This window comes from Neofelis nebulosa, chromosome 2 (genome assembly GCF_028018385.1).
Source record: "Neofelis nebulosa isolate mNeoNeb1 chromosome 2, mNeoNeb1.pri, whole genome shotgun sequence".
Classification (NCBI taxonomy): domain Eukaryota; kingdom Metazoa; phylum Chordata; class Mammalia; order Carnivora; family Felidae; genus Neofelis; species Neofelis nebulosa.
Window position 1 is genome coordinate 163,328,705 of NC_080783.1, and position 15,526 is coordinate 163,344,230.

General features: G+C 39.2%; 1 long non-coding RNA gene across 1 annotated transcript; it reads right to left on the reverse strand.

Annotated features, from left to right (window-relative positions):
- Nucleotides 1-640: 640 nt before the first annotated feature.
- LOC131504568 (uncharacterized) lies at nt 641-15,463 on the reverse strand. Its single transcript, XR_009258060.1, has 4 exons — nt 15,273-15,463; nt 14,417-14,480; nt 11,801-11,866; nt 641-861 (listed from the first exon to the last, which is right to left on the reverse strand). It is a non-coding gene; the product is annotated as an uncharacterized LOC131504568 (long non-coding RNA).
- Nucleotides 15,464-15,526: the final 63 nt, after the last annotated feature.

Below are 15,526 nucleotides of genomic sequence, written 5' to 3' on the forward strand. Positions count from 1 at the left end.
AAATAGGGTACCATGGCAGAAGATTTCTTGCTGAAGGATATAATGTATGCTCAATTAAACCAATAGAGCGCGTGTAATGGTCTGATTCCATTGTAGGAAGAACTGTCAGCTTTCCATTCTGGGATCAGAATTTTTTAAATGCCTGGACTTTTGGTGAATTCCATGTGACAGACAAGTGATACAATCTTGAACTTGTAACTCAGGAAAGGTTGGGTTCTTATTTCTTCTCCTTTTCACATTCAAAAATTTTTGGAAATTTTACCTTCCCTTCCTAATATCTTCTCTGTCTCTGCTCCCTTTCCACACCTCTCTTAGTTTCCTAAATATTTTAACTAACAATTAAAGAACCATCCATGAAATGCTAAAATTACATCCGGGTTTTCAGAGGAATCAATTGTTGGTTGTGGTGTTATTTTACTTGAGAGTAATTCCCAAGTTTTATTGCTTCAAATAAAAAAAAAAAATCTTTATGTGCTCCAAAATGAATGAGATGCTAATAAAATGTGGTGTAAAAATCCCAGAGCACCCCAATGTCCCTTTTATATTCTGTACTATTTGACAAGTTTATAAGAATTCTGTTTCTCTAAGCCAACAGAGATCACACACAGAACTTTTCCCAGAAAAGATGACAATAAATATATAAAACAGAAGATGCATATTTTTTACATATTCTTTTAAAAAAAAATGACTTCTAAACATGACAAAACGATATTGGATGTTACTAAACTGCCATCTACTGTACTTGTTCACCCAGTACACAATATCATTGTTTATAGGCTTGCCTTTTTCAATGAATACATGATTTCTTTTTTCCAGCTGTTTCTCGACGTTTTCTTTCCCTTGTTCTAGCCATGTGTACTCCTAAAGACCAAGAAAAAAATAGTTTCAACTAATTATAGTCCTACCAAAGCCTTTCACATCATTTAAGGCTTAGATTGATTATTCACAGTGCCATGAAGACGTGTCAGTTTGAGACAAGAAGAGGTTTAGAGAGGTTTACGCTTTGCAGAGTGCCACCTGTCTCCAAAGGGCACATTCATTAAAAAGCTCCAGGTGCAAGTTGTGGGAGCAAAACAGCATAATGAAGTCCTTTGCCTCCTCATGCACCTTTTGATTAATAACATTCTCCTTCAGTTCTAGCAGATTGTGCACCATGTTCGCTGTAAGAAACTTGAAATACCAGCCCACTTTTCTATCCTTCTCTGAACAGAGCAAATCGCCATTTATCTGTGACCTGAATCAAACGAATATACAAAAACAGGGTATTTCTGGCACAATCTTCTTTAATAAGAAAGAACAGCTAATAAGCCAACTGAATGGTCTAAATGATATTTATTCAATAAACAACACTTAGTATGTGTCACTGATCAAATTTTACCTGATCCTCTCTGTCCTATAACCGCACATGTAGAAATCCAATTGATATTTATACTGATAACCTTAAGGCATTGTAAAGTTCTGAGTTGTCTCCTGAATCATAAAAATGGGAAAGAAAAGTGGCATTTATGAAATATCTCCTATTTACTAGACATTTTCACTGGCATTATCACATTTTATCCACATACCAGTCTGATCAGGTAGACACTTACATCCTCATTTTTACCATTGAAAGTGATTGAGGCTCACAGCAATAATAAGCTAATGTTTATTGCCTGCTTACTATTTTTCTGGCATCGTGTTTATTATTTTAGAGGCATCGCCTCAATTAATCCTCAGAGCTACATTATCAAGCAGACACTGTCATTAATCTCATTTTATTAGAGGCGACCCATAGAAGTTAAGTAACTTGCCCAAGATCACACAAGTAATATGTAGTAGAGCTGAGATCTGAACCCAGGCAAACTGGTTTCCATGCCTATGACATTAACTCCAACATTACACTACTTAAGAGTGTGCAAGTACACTTTAATGAGTCCTATTATTGTTTTGTTTTTGAAAGTTGGTAACACATGTTTGGTGCACATGCTAACTTCCAATTAATCTAACTACATCCTAATAATAGCTATTAATACTTGCTCTGTATTGTGCATTTACTGTCAACAATTTTACATGCATTATCTTATTTGCAATTTACCCACAGATGTAATTTTATACCCATTTTACCATTATAAAAGTGAGGCTTGGAGAACAACAATAAGAATAATCACAGCAAACACATGGCACTTACTGTGTGCTAGACACTCTTTTTCCACAGTTTTAAACATAGTACTTATTTAATATTGACAACAACCTTATGATATATTTTTATTCCTATTACACAGATGAGGAAACTGAGACACAGCACTTTGACCTAGGTTACAAAGCTAGCAGACAACAGAGCAGGAATTCTAGTTCCAAAGCCTGTGATTTTAACCACTACTCTAAACTGTGGAACAATTTAGGGTAGTTACTCCTTGCTCACCAGCATGCCTTAACTATGAAAGTATTCATCATAAGCTAACAGTTTGGTGCATACCAAGTAATATAATTATGCACATTTGGTAGGGAGTGGGAAGGAACCAAGCCCATGCAATTTCCCCTTGGTCACGCCTGTGCATAGTTTCAATGATGGCAAAAATAAAACCCCTCTCTTCCTTTGTTCTACAAATACTGAGCACTAACTGTGTTTCAGGTGCTGAGGTTGAGGAAATAAATAAGACTTATCTCCTATCTGTAAGGAATTGGGAATATATAAAACAAATAGGTAGTTACAACATAAAGCGACAATTTCTAAAACAGAGCTTTGCTTCCTAAGCCAAAGCCAAAGCTGGAAAACACTGTCTTACTTGGTCACGGTGAACAGCTGGGAAAAGAAAAGGAAGGCAGAAGAGTGTGCCTCCATACTGCTCAGGATAAAGTGGTTAAAAATATTGTTGTAAGAGTTGCAATCTTATTTAGTCCTTCAATAATGTTTATGTGTGAACCAGGGGTGGAAGTTCTCAATAGTTTTATGATATGTATTTTGTTTCTTATCCGATTTTTATCTCTGAGAACTACTCTTTCCTGGAAGACTCATCTGTTTCTGAGCTCTCAGTTCTTCCTCCTAGTCTGGTCCGTACCAAATTCCAGCTAGAATATTAGTCAGAATTTGTGGGTGCAAGTGGCAGAAGCCCAGTATAATCTAGTTTAAGTAAAAGAAGAATGTATTGACTTGGCTTATGTAGGAAGTCCAGGGGATTCAGGAGTTTCGAACAGAAAAAATTCAGAGATTCAAATGCTATATTTAGAATTCACTCTCTCTTCCTATCTCTTACTACTGCTTTTTTTAATCTTTATTTATTTTTTGAGAGAGAGACAGACAGAGACAGAGCATGAGCAAGAGAGGGGCAGAGAGAGAGGGAGACACAGAATCGGAAGCAGGCTCCAGGCTCCCAGCTGTCAGCACAGAGCCCGATGTGGGGCTCGAACTCCCGGACCGCGAGATCATGACCTGAGCCGAAGTCGGATGCCCAACCGACTGAACCACCCAGGAGCCCCCTCTCTCTTTAAGTGTCTCCATCCATCAGTTCTTAGTGTGTCTGTTTGGCTTCCTTTTGTGGGTGAGCTCTCTCTCTGCGTTGTGTCTCACTCCCACATTTACAAGCTTAAGAACTCCAATAGAGAGAGAACTTTTCTCTCCCAAATGAATTCCTAAATGAATCCTAGGGAACATTCTGATCAGTCTTTCCTGGTTCGCATATTCATTCATTCTTCAACCAATTACCATGGCCAGTCGAAATAACACACAGAATTGGATTACCAAATCAGTCTCACAACAATCAGATTTTTCCCAGCATCAAGCTTTACTAAAAATTAAAAGGGCATAGGAAATCAAGAGACAAAGACAAAGCAGAGAAAGGTCTGGAACATTTTTACAAGGCCCTTTTTATCCACCAGCCCAGAGCAATAGATGACGTTTCTGTGTGAGGTTTTGTCGATTGTTACCTCACAGAATGGGAAGTATTTTATTTATAAAACATCTTCATTTTATACCTCCAAGAGTTGTGTAGTTTATATGAAATTCTCCTGGGAAGCTATGTCCCATAAATCAATAGATTCCAGGTTTATTTACTGTAAGCAGTTTTTATCAAGGGACACCTGCTAAAGGGCATTCTGTATGAAAGGCTTCCTCCTCCTGTCTAAAATCATTATTCTATTTACCTGAAGTTCAGTTGACAAGGAATTAGACCACATCACTTCTCTTCTTCTCTTTCCCCTAGTGGTGTCCTTCTGATAAAGGAAGTGAATGGATCACAGCCTGGCTGCTTTACTCCTTCCTCCCTTTCAAGGGACTGGGTATTCTGATTGGACAGCCTGGGACAAGATCCCAAACTGTGCTGGAGTTAAGGGGAGCACCATGATTGACAGTCCCTTCAGAGGCACCTGCAGTTTCCTGGTAAAAGGAAAGCACACTGGGTATATTTGACTACTCTTATCTACTATACACTTCGGTCTAGACAAGAGACTCTTAAGAGTTCTAGGGATATGGTAACTTTCCTTTTCCCTAAATGTTATCTATTTCTCTCTAGTTTCTAGCTGTGAAAAACTTTCCAGCTATGTCTTGTGGCTCATGAAATACAGGTAAGACAATAAGCTGCGGCAGCAGAGTAGGATAACTAGGCCAGATCTTGGGGTCTGTGGGAAAGAAAGCCAAAGAAATGTTTAATAAGGCCTCACAAGGAAAGTTTAATTGAAGAAAGAATACCCCCCCCCAGTAGGTATTTTCCATCCAATTCTCGTTATGTCCTTACACCATTTGCCTAAAGAAATTCTAACATAGCAACTAAATTTCTTTAACCTTTGGCAGGAGACACAAACAGCTACTCTACTGATCTAATAATCCAGCAGGTACTTTCTGTTTGTCCAAAACAGTATATATTTTTAGGTTGAATTTGAAGGTCCTTGAATAGCCCATCACAATCTCCCTCATTGCCTGGCATCTTATGCAGGCCTGCTACTCTCTGGCCCTGCAAACATTTGAGGTTTTGAACCATGGTTTAAGGGCTTGATGATATTTCTGCTAAACTGAAAATTCTTTTAAAGAATGTGTAGTTTAAATTTTTAGTTATTTACATCAGTGTGAATGAGTTTCTCAATTGTTTTTCATTAGGAAGAAAACTAGGGGAAAAAGTGTTGACTAAGGATAAGACCAAAGGGAAAAACAGGACCAAGGCTTCAGTGTGCAGCTGCCTACCCCCAAAATTTAAGGAGACACTCTCAGGTGACACACCCAGGCCCAGCAACTGTGACAACACCCCTTGAAATTTCATGCCCCATGTGACCGGCTTGCCTCCCTCTGGTCCTAGCACTGAAGGATAAAGTTTTACTATATTTGGTTTCTGTGACTTGTGATGAACTAACCCGGATGGATTTCCCTTCCCTACCTGTGAACTGGGAGAGCTGTTCCACCTAGAAATGCCCACAATATTCTCTGATTATGACTGTCCTACACTTATGACATTTTTCTTTTTCTATCTCTTTACACATCCATATTCACCAGCATTCTGTGAGCACTAGGCTAGGATATTGTCCTCTTTGTAGCTATAATATCTAGCCTGGTCCTGTTGTGTGAGTGCGTGAATGAGTGAATGAATGTGCTATTAGCATCAAGCATCTCATTCCTCCTGTGGCATGGGACACCTGTGCAGTTTCATGTCAGCTAAAATATTTTGTCTTTGCCATAGATTGATGGCAAATTTCAATAAATGTGTATGCTAATTATGTGATTTTTCCATAAATATGCAGGTAATTTCAGTATTGTTCCCTTTTCTAACATACGTGTTCAAAAAAGCACTGCATTAGATTTGCAACTGACACCTTATACATGCTTCACCTTTCAGTCTCCAGCAGAACCAGCCTCCTTGACCCAATTAGACTTCTCCACTCCCACAGGGCTAGTAAATACAATAATTAATTTATAAAGAACTCTGAAACACCAGCTGGCAAAAATTCCCTATTAATAGTTTGCACTGAAAAAAGGAGAATTTAAGTTGTAGGCAATATGTGAACTGTATGTGTGTATATATACTCACATCATTTAATCCACTGAATTTCTAAGAATGTCAAACTGTAAGTGTACTAAATAAATGTTTAATAATTTCTTGTCCCTGAATTGTAGAAAAAGAATTCTGTGTGACAAAATATTCCCAGAGATGTATATTTCCGGTACCTGAGACTTGAATGTCTATGAATATTCATATATTCATAGTTTACAATGAATATATTGTAAACTATGTTGTTCTTTTTTTTTCTAAGTTTATTTATTTTGAGAAACAGCAAGAGTGTGAGGCAGGGAGGGGTAGACAGTGAGGGAGAGAGAATCCCAGGCAGGCTCTGTCCTGTCAGCACAGAGCCTAACATGGAGCTAGCTCTATCTCATAAACCCTGAGATCATGACCTGAGCCGAAATCAAGAGTCGGATGCTCAGCTGACTGAGCCACCCAGGTGCCCCTTAAACTATGTTTTTCTTTCTTTCTTTCTTCTTTCTTTCTTTCTTTCTTTCTTTCTTTCTTTCTTTCTTTCTTTCTTTCTTTCTTTCTTTCTTTCTTTTTTTCTTTCTATGTCTATTTATTCTGGAAGGAGAGAAATACAGAGTGTGATTGAGGAGGAGCAGAGAAACAGACACAGAATCCAAAGCAGGTCCCAGGCTCCAAGCTGTCAGCACAGAGCCCAATGCAGGACTCAAACCCACAAACTGCAAGATCATGACCTGAGGTGAAGTAGGACACTTAACTGACTGAGCCACCCAGGCACCACTAAACTGCTGTTCTTAAGAGAATAAGGAGGACAGACAGTTTAAATATTTCTCAGTGCTTTAAGATAGAGGCAACTGTAGTGGCCATCTTTAAGAGCCATGGTAGACAGAATTTTAGGATGGCTCCTAAGATTCTTCCTCCTGGTGTACATGTATTATGCCCTCCCTTTGAGTGTGGGCAGGACCTGTGAATATGATGGGATGCCACTCTTTTGATCTGGTTCCATTACGTGACAAAGGTGATGGATTAATTTCTCCTTTGATTCCATTACGTTATATAAGCCTACAGTAGTGGTAGTGGTGGTGGTAGTAAATAATAATAAAAGTAACGGTGATAGCAGCAGCAGCAGCAGCAGGAATAGACTGTAGAGAAATTCTCTTTCAGGCTTTGGAGAAGTAAACTCCATGCTGTAAGAAGAGAGTCATATGATTAGGACCTAAGGGCAGTCTCTAGGAGCTGGCCCTGGCTGACATCTGGCAAGAAAATGAGACTCTGAGTTGCAAGGAACTGAATTCTGTCAATAGCCTGTATGAGCTTGGAAGATGATTCAGAGCCTCAGATGGAATTGTCTCCCCAGTGGATAACTTAATTGTTGTCTGGTGAGATGCTAGGCAGAAAATAAACCATGCTCAGACCTCTGACCAACAGATACTGAGAGATAATAAAATACATTGCTTTAAGCTGCTAGGTTTGTGGTCATTTGTTACATAGCACTAGAAAACTAACACAAAAAACAACTGTGTTTTCTTTTCTCTGGGTGCTATCCTTTTCCCTTTTCATCCTAGCAGTCAGGGTTGTACATTACATCATGCCCTTGACCACCTGACATGGCTGATTGGACCAAGTTAGCACAGCCAGAGCCTTTGTCTGAAAATTTGAAGTTGGGGCCAAGAGATTCCAGTTGAGAATCTCTGGAATGGAAAAGAGATACAAAGGTAGAAGCTTTCTTAACACTATCTTCTGTCCAGTACTCCCTCTAAGGTATACAAGGCCCTGGGAAAATATGTGGGCGTGTGCAGGGTAGAAGCCATCAATAGCAACAATTTGATTTTAAAAGTAATTACAAAAATCATGGGCTCATGTGAGGTATAGTGGTTTATTGATTAAAATTTAGGGCAAGAAAAAGGTACCAACACAGATGTTTATTGTCCAATCAATGCACATGAAAACTTTTCCTAGTTTGCAGGATCCACTTCTTTGTGTTATTTATTGTCAAAGATACCATTCTTGGCTAATTTCATATATCCCACTGTAAGGAAAATGTACCCACACTATTACTATTCACAATGCTATGGCTCTTTGGAACCTTTTAAAATTGAAACAGTATAGATCTTCTGGCCTCTGCACTTTCCTAATGTCATTTATTGAATTCTGATACATCATCACTCATCTCATGGCAACACCCATTGTAATGTCCTTGAATAATGGTTTCCAATGACTCTCAAATATTGTTAATGTGCTTTGTTGATGATGACCACAAATGCAAGTCTTACCCAGAGGATGCAGGAAAATGAAAACAATTATTCTGTTTTATGGTCATGTTAAATTTATCATTTAGAAGTTTATAGTGTTTATTTATGGAATTTAAAGCATTAACATAGAACAACACATCTTCCAACCATGTCTTCTCTTGAACTAAGCCTTGATCACACTGCACTGCTAGAACATGACTTTTTTAATGTTGATCTCTACCCTGCCTTCCACATACCAGTTACCAGTAGTGGGGATTGATGAGGGGCCCTGGGCAGAGCAAGAAGAGAAGTCCCATTCAGGTAAGCCATATCTATCACATGCTCCACAGGGCTTGAGACCAATCCAGGACAACAAAATGTTACCACATTGATAAAAGGCAAAAAATGACTGACAGAAAGGGGACATTGACTTTGCAGTACTACAGTCTGGAAAGTTCTGGGAGGGGACAAGAATGGCCATGACCAGAATTACCTGACATATAACACATAGCTTGCAAAAGGGTGGTGTGACTGCCCTGGGCACCAACGCCGGGGTGGTGGGGAGGACCCCAGTATAAAAGACACGTGGGCTACCCGTACTTCTCTCAGTAGCTCCTCAGGAGGAGGCTCCTGGATCTGAACACAGACAGGTAAGGTGCCCATGTACCAGCTCACACAGGCAGCCCAAAGAGGACAGTGGGTAGCCACGGTCCTCAACTTGTCCTCTGTCGGTGTTACTGAAAATCATCCCCAAATCAGTGAATCAGCCCTGTTCTGGCAGCTAAATTTGGTGCAGTCTCATGAAAGAAATACTGCCCTGGCCAGTGGGAGCTTTGGCTCACCAGCAACAGGCAAAGGGCCATGCAACCTGAGCCCATACCCACTGGTGTTAGTCCCAGTCCTCAGCACCTGGTGGACCCCGGGCAGTGTGAGTGGGTTATTGTCGAGAGGACTCTGCAAGGGAGAAACAGGGACTGAGGCCAATAAGGTCCAGGTCCAGGTTTAGAGCATCCCACCCAGAAGGGCCTGTTGACCAGGCCAAACCCCACCACCAGCAACAACAGAACATTCCAGGGCTTCCATTGCCAAGATCCACACAGGACTAAGTTCCGGCTCCAGGGCACCAGAGGGGACCTAGAACATTTGAAGAAGTTTCTCCAAAGGGCGGGCCTCCCAGGGGTACAGGGTTCATTGAGAGCCCCACTTACTCAGGTCTAAAGTCAGTATGTACTACTTCTGTTTGTCCTATGAATGTCCTATGATAGGGAAAGCCGGTCTATAGATAGAAAAGAATGATGTGTAAGCAGAGAGGTAGTGGCAAGAGACTGCCGAAAGAGTGCAAGCATGCTTCTTTCAGTCTCCTGAATCTGCTTTGCACTCTTGCCCTGCTATTCCATCAAACGCCTTCTCTTTATAATATTAACTCCCTCCCCTTCTTGCTGTTTAAGACATTTTATTGTGATTTTTGTTACTTGTAAGCATAAAGAGCTGTAGTACAATATCCAAAGCCAGATTCTTAGCTTTGTAGGTTCAGGGACTCAACTTTATCATTTCCACCAGTGTTAATTAACCTCTTGGGGATCAACATGTTAAGAGGACCCATACGAAAGTGATATGCACCTCAGAATGTCAATTTATCAATCTACAAAGACAGCTAAATCTAAAAGAATACTGAGTATGGAGAATTCATTCTGGGTATTTTGCTGTGGTGGTTTAAATGTACTCAGGAGAGAAAATGATCAGTCAGAGGTTGTCTGGTGAGTGTGTAATTAGAAGAAAGAGAATGGGTAGTCTTAAGGGAGTTTTCTTTCAAGTTGGATAGAAATTCCTTTTCTATTTTAGAACTACTTCTCTTTGAAAATTAGTTGTAATCCTTGAACTCAAATAGCCTTCTCTTTTGGTCATTACCAGATATATTCTTATGTTTTGTTCACTGTTACCAAACCATTTTTCTGACGACATATGATTCTCCCAGAAAATTTTTACTAACTACAGTTGATTGAATTTGGTACATTAACTGGATATTATTCACTAGCTCTAACATCCATTACTGTGAGCCTCTAATTTAATAATAACCATTATTTATTGACTTCTGTTTATCAAGCACCTTAAGTGAGTTATTTCGCTTAATCCTTTGAGCAATTCTAAAGTACAGGTACTATTATCATCATCTTTATTTCCTCCGTGAAAAAACAAAACACAGATTAAGTAATTTGTCTGAGGTCACATAGTTGACAGGCAATAGAACTGGGACTGGAAACCAAGAAATCTGACTCCAGAGTCACCGTATGTTACATTTTATAGCATTTCACAAGGTACTTACACTTTCTAAACCTTGATTTCTTATCTGTAAACAAAGCTAACAATATCTTTCCTAAAGATTGATGGGATTCTAAATGTGATAATGGATGTAAAGCTCTTAGCACACTACTGAATATATAGTGATTAATAAATGGTAGCTATTATTACCTGTTACAAGAATTCCTTCAAAAACACAGACTGGATATAGGAGATTTTTGTGCACCTTACAAATCAGATGTTAGCATGAGTTAATTCTATTTTCAGATGGCTGATCTACTTAATTGCATGCTAATCCTTCCAACCTCAAATGACGGTATTTTATTACCATTTCCAAATTCCGAGTACCTTTCTGGAGGTTATCGCCACCCTGACCCTCCATCCTGGAATATCTGCACATATTGCACTAAGCACTGCCACAAATTCAGACTCCACAACATTGCCTAAGGTCACTACTGTCCTCATGACCTAAGAAGTAAATTTTACTTTCCACAAGCTCCTAGATTAAAACTAGGGAATTTCTGGGGCGCCTGGGTGGCGCAGTCGGTTAGGCGTCCGACTTCAGCCAGGTCACGATCTCGCAGTCCGTGAGTTCGAGCCCCGCATCAGGCTCTGGGCTGATGGCTCGGAGCCTGGAGCCTGTTTCTGATTCTGTGTCTCCCTCTCTCTCTGCCCCTCCCCCGTTCATGCTCTGTCTCTCTCTGTCCCAAAAATAAATAAAAAATGTTGAAAAAAAAAATTAAAAAAAAAAAAATAAATAAATAAAACTAGGGAATTTCTTAGGCATGAGTGTTAAATTCACTGACTACCTTATTTATTTATTTAAATTCCTTGTTCTTTTGTTTAAAACTATTTATTTCAAGAGCAAACTTTTTTATGGTTGCTTGTTAAGTCACAATTTCACATATTTTATAATACAAGGATTTATGTACCATAATTAGGGAAACAATTCTGATCAACTAAAAAAAAATACTATATCTCAATGATGACTCTTGCAGTGAATTTATGATTTGGAACTTTATAAAAAGTTATTTTTCATTGTTTTTGAGTAGCGAGGTTTCTTTTTTTTTTTCCCCGAATGTGACTGAACATGCAAAAACAAAATGTGCTTGATTTATCTGTACTTTAAGAAAATTCTCCTTGAATCTACAAATGTAAACCTCAGAGACTGGATCATTGCCACCTTAAACTCTCAGTTAACTCTAGAACCAACAAAAGATTTTTTTTCTTAATAGCCATGTAATATGCCTTAATATGAGTTATGGTAGACTCAATATCACAACTATAAGAAAGCTCATTCACCATTAGGGCCACAAGGTATTCACTAGTGATACTCACCATGTCATAAGCAGGTCTGTGATCACTCTCTTTGTCCCTGAAGTTGGTATAATATTTAGCAAGCATCTATTGAATGAGGGGATAGGTGGGATATGGTGAGATGGATAAATATAAGTATTTTTAAAACTTCTTCTTTTAAAAAATGCCCAAATCAAAGTGTGCAGCTCAATGAAATTTTATAAAATGAAGATCATCTATGTAGCCAGAACCCAAATCATGACAAAGAATATTACCAGGATCCCAAAAGACCCCCATGTTGCTATTTTCTCTCCATGTCCTAAGGTAACTATTATCCTAGATTAGTTATGCCTGCTTTTGAACTTCATGTAAATGTACTAGTTTGTGTCTGGCCTTTTCTTTTTTTTTAATGTTTATTTATTTATTTATTTTGAGAGAGAGAGAGAGAAAGAGAGAGAGAGAGAGAGCATGCAAGCTAAGAAGGAACAGAGAGAAAGAGGGAAAGAGAATCCCAAGCAGGCTCTGTGCTGTCGGTACAGAGCCCAACATGGGGCTCAATCTAATGAACAGTGAGATCATGACCTGAGCCAAAATCAAGAGTTAGATGCTTAAGCAACTGACTCACCCAGGCATCCTGTATCTGGCTTTTTCAATTCAATATTACACTTTTGAGTGACAGCCACACTGTTTAATGTGGTTGCAATTTATTTTCATTACTATATATGGTATTCCAGTGTATGAATATATGACAATTTATTTATCCAGGCTATCATATATAAGCAATGGGGAATTTCTAGTTTGGAGCCATTAGGAATGTGTAGTGATGAACATTATTATATACATCTTTGGTGAACATATGTGCATTTCTGTTGGGAGTATACTCAGGAGTGGATTTTCAGCATCATAAGGTATGCAGGTGTTCAGATTTAATAGACTCTGACAAAATGTTCTCCAAAGAAGATACATCAATTGACACTTCCACTATGTATAAGAATATATAAGAATTTGTTGTACCACACCCTGTCCAACACTTGAAATTGTCTGAACTTTTCATTTTAATCATTCTGATGGATATGTAGCAGTAATTTGCATTCCTTGGATTTGCACTGCCAGTCAAGATGATTACACTACTCTTTCCTACTGATTACAACTAAAAGTTCAGGACAAAATACAAAAAAGCAACTACCTGAGGGCTCTGAAAAGTAAATTAAAAATGGCAGATTGGTGAGAATCAAAAGTTGGAGAAATGCCCTGTTTGTTTTTCCTATTTTCTCTCACAGCTTTGACGTGAGGCCTGACATCTAGTAAAACTAATGGTAGCACAGGCATTAAAAATTAAGAGAAATCCTATGTTTCTAGCAAGATGAATGGAGAAAAGGAGCTTCTGTGGGAGAATACCTGGCTTTTTTCCCCCTCCTTTTCTCCCTCTGGGCTTTGACCTGAGAGTTGAGGCCTAGGCTTGGACCAAGAGAACGCCTATGTTTCTAAAGAAGGGAGCTGGGAAAGGAGGCCTCTGTGATCTGAAGAGTACAGAGGGAATCACATTTTTTTCTCTCACCTCTTTGCCCCAGTGCGGGCCCTAGTCAGCTATTGCAACTATGGAAGGCAGCTAAAACTCCCAAGAAAAACCTCTTATTTCTGGCAGAAGGATTAATAAAAGGGGACACTGCAAAAAAGAGCATGAATGGAATATCACAAGGGGAGAATGTAGAAGGGGATCCCCCTAATTCTATGCAGAAACCCACATAAATTCTGTTCTCACACATGAACTAAGCATCTTTAGCAAAGACACAAGCTCTATGGCAAAAGACATGTGAACGGAACTGCAATTTAAACTACAGTAGTCTCTCTCCCCTTATCCATAGGAAATATGACCAAGACCTCCAGTGGATGCCTGAGACTACAGATAAAACCCAATATATACTGTTTTTTCCTATACATACATTCCTATAATTTATAGCTTAACTTATAAATTAGGCAACAAGACCTAATAGTGAAATAGAACAATTACAACAATATACTGTAATAAATGTTGTTAATGTGGTCTCTCCCTCACTCTCAAAATATATTTTTGTACTGTGATGTTGTGAGATGGTAAAATGCTTACAGGACGAGATGAAGTGAGGTGAACGACAGGCATTTATAACACTGTTAAGCTAATGACCTTCTGAGGATAAGGAGGATCATCTGCTTCTCACAGTTGATCACAGGTAACTGAAACAAGGCAAAACTGCAGATAAGGGGGACTACTGTACTGCCCAAGTTCTAAAGTAATCGCTGAGGGTTGTATGTACAGGACAGACTCAAAGCAGAATAACAAAGCCTTTGAAAACTGAACTCATAGGGACCAGCACCCACAGAAGGTGAGACTGAACTTGTGTATCTGAATCAAACTGGACTGATTGACTCCTGAAACAAAACAAAATGATCAACTTACCCCAAAGGCTTTGAATAGGACCCAGAGTCTATGCAACATAACAATATACAAAGAAGTGGGAAAATATAACCAGTTTTCGAGGAAAAACAAAATCACCAGCTGCCAAATCCTAGATGACTAAGATGTTATAATTATTAAAGACTTTAAGACAGATATCATAACTAGAAAGTAGTTGAAAAATGGTCTTTCTAGATATATATTGTACTCTGAAAAATCCTTACATTCTGGTAACTGAATCCGTGCATTCTAAGAAGGTTCATACCGACGTTGTTTGTAATGACAAACCTGCTAAATAAAAGGGATAAACTGTCACACATAGAAATTTTACCAGTATATTGCAGTGAAATTGGGGAACTACAGCTACATGCAAATATATGTGACACCCTAAAACGAATTTGGAAGCATACTGTTGAGGGGGTAGGGGGGAAGCTGCAAATTACTTAACAACCAACTATCCCTGTAAAGCTCAACAGTTTTTAAGTTAAACATACATAAACTAAATTTTCAAAAAGCAAAAGATTAAACCTCAAACAGAGGAGAATGTTACCGCTGGAGGAATGCAAGGGGTAAAAGGCACAGGTAATTTTTTAACAATATTGGCAATACCCTACTTCTAAAATTACTGGTTTCCCACGTGTACATTGCCTATTTGTTACATCTAAGTATGTATCAAAAAAGAGTACGTTTCTAAATGACACCCGTGTACCAAGTGCATAATTAAAGAACAGAGTTCCCAATCCTTTATTAAAATAACTTCTACAGGGGCACCTGGATGGCTCAGTCGGTTAAGCGGCCGACTTCGGCTCAGGTCATGATTTCGCGGCCTGTGAGTTCGAGACCCCCGTCGGGCTCTGTGCTGACAGCTCAGAGCCTGGAGCCTGTTTCAGATTCTGTGTCTCCCTCTCTCTGACCCTCCCCCTTCATGCTCTGTCTCCCTGTGTCTCAAAAATAAATAAGCGTTAAAAAAAATTTTTTTTAAATAAAATAAAATAAAATAACTTCTACAAATACTTCACTAGTCCACCATACCTCACCCCCTAAACCTAGCCTAAGCAGCGCGCCATCCCAAACTCAAACCTGATTACAGCCACTTCCCCCTCGGCTCCCTAGCTCCGCCCACCTGAGCGGAAGTATTTTCTTTTCGGGTCCTCCCGCCTGTAGGGGGCTCTCCGAGGCTTCCAGTGCCACGAAGGCCTCCCGCTTTGGCTGTCCCTGCGGCGCCTGTTAGTTTAGCTCCAGAGAATACATTTGTACTATAATTCCTTCGGCCAGGAAACAGTCGCACAAGCATTTTACTTTAGACAATAACGTTGACACTCAATCCCGGCCGA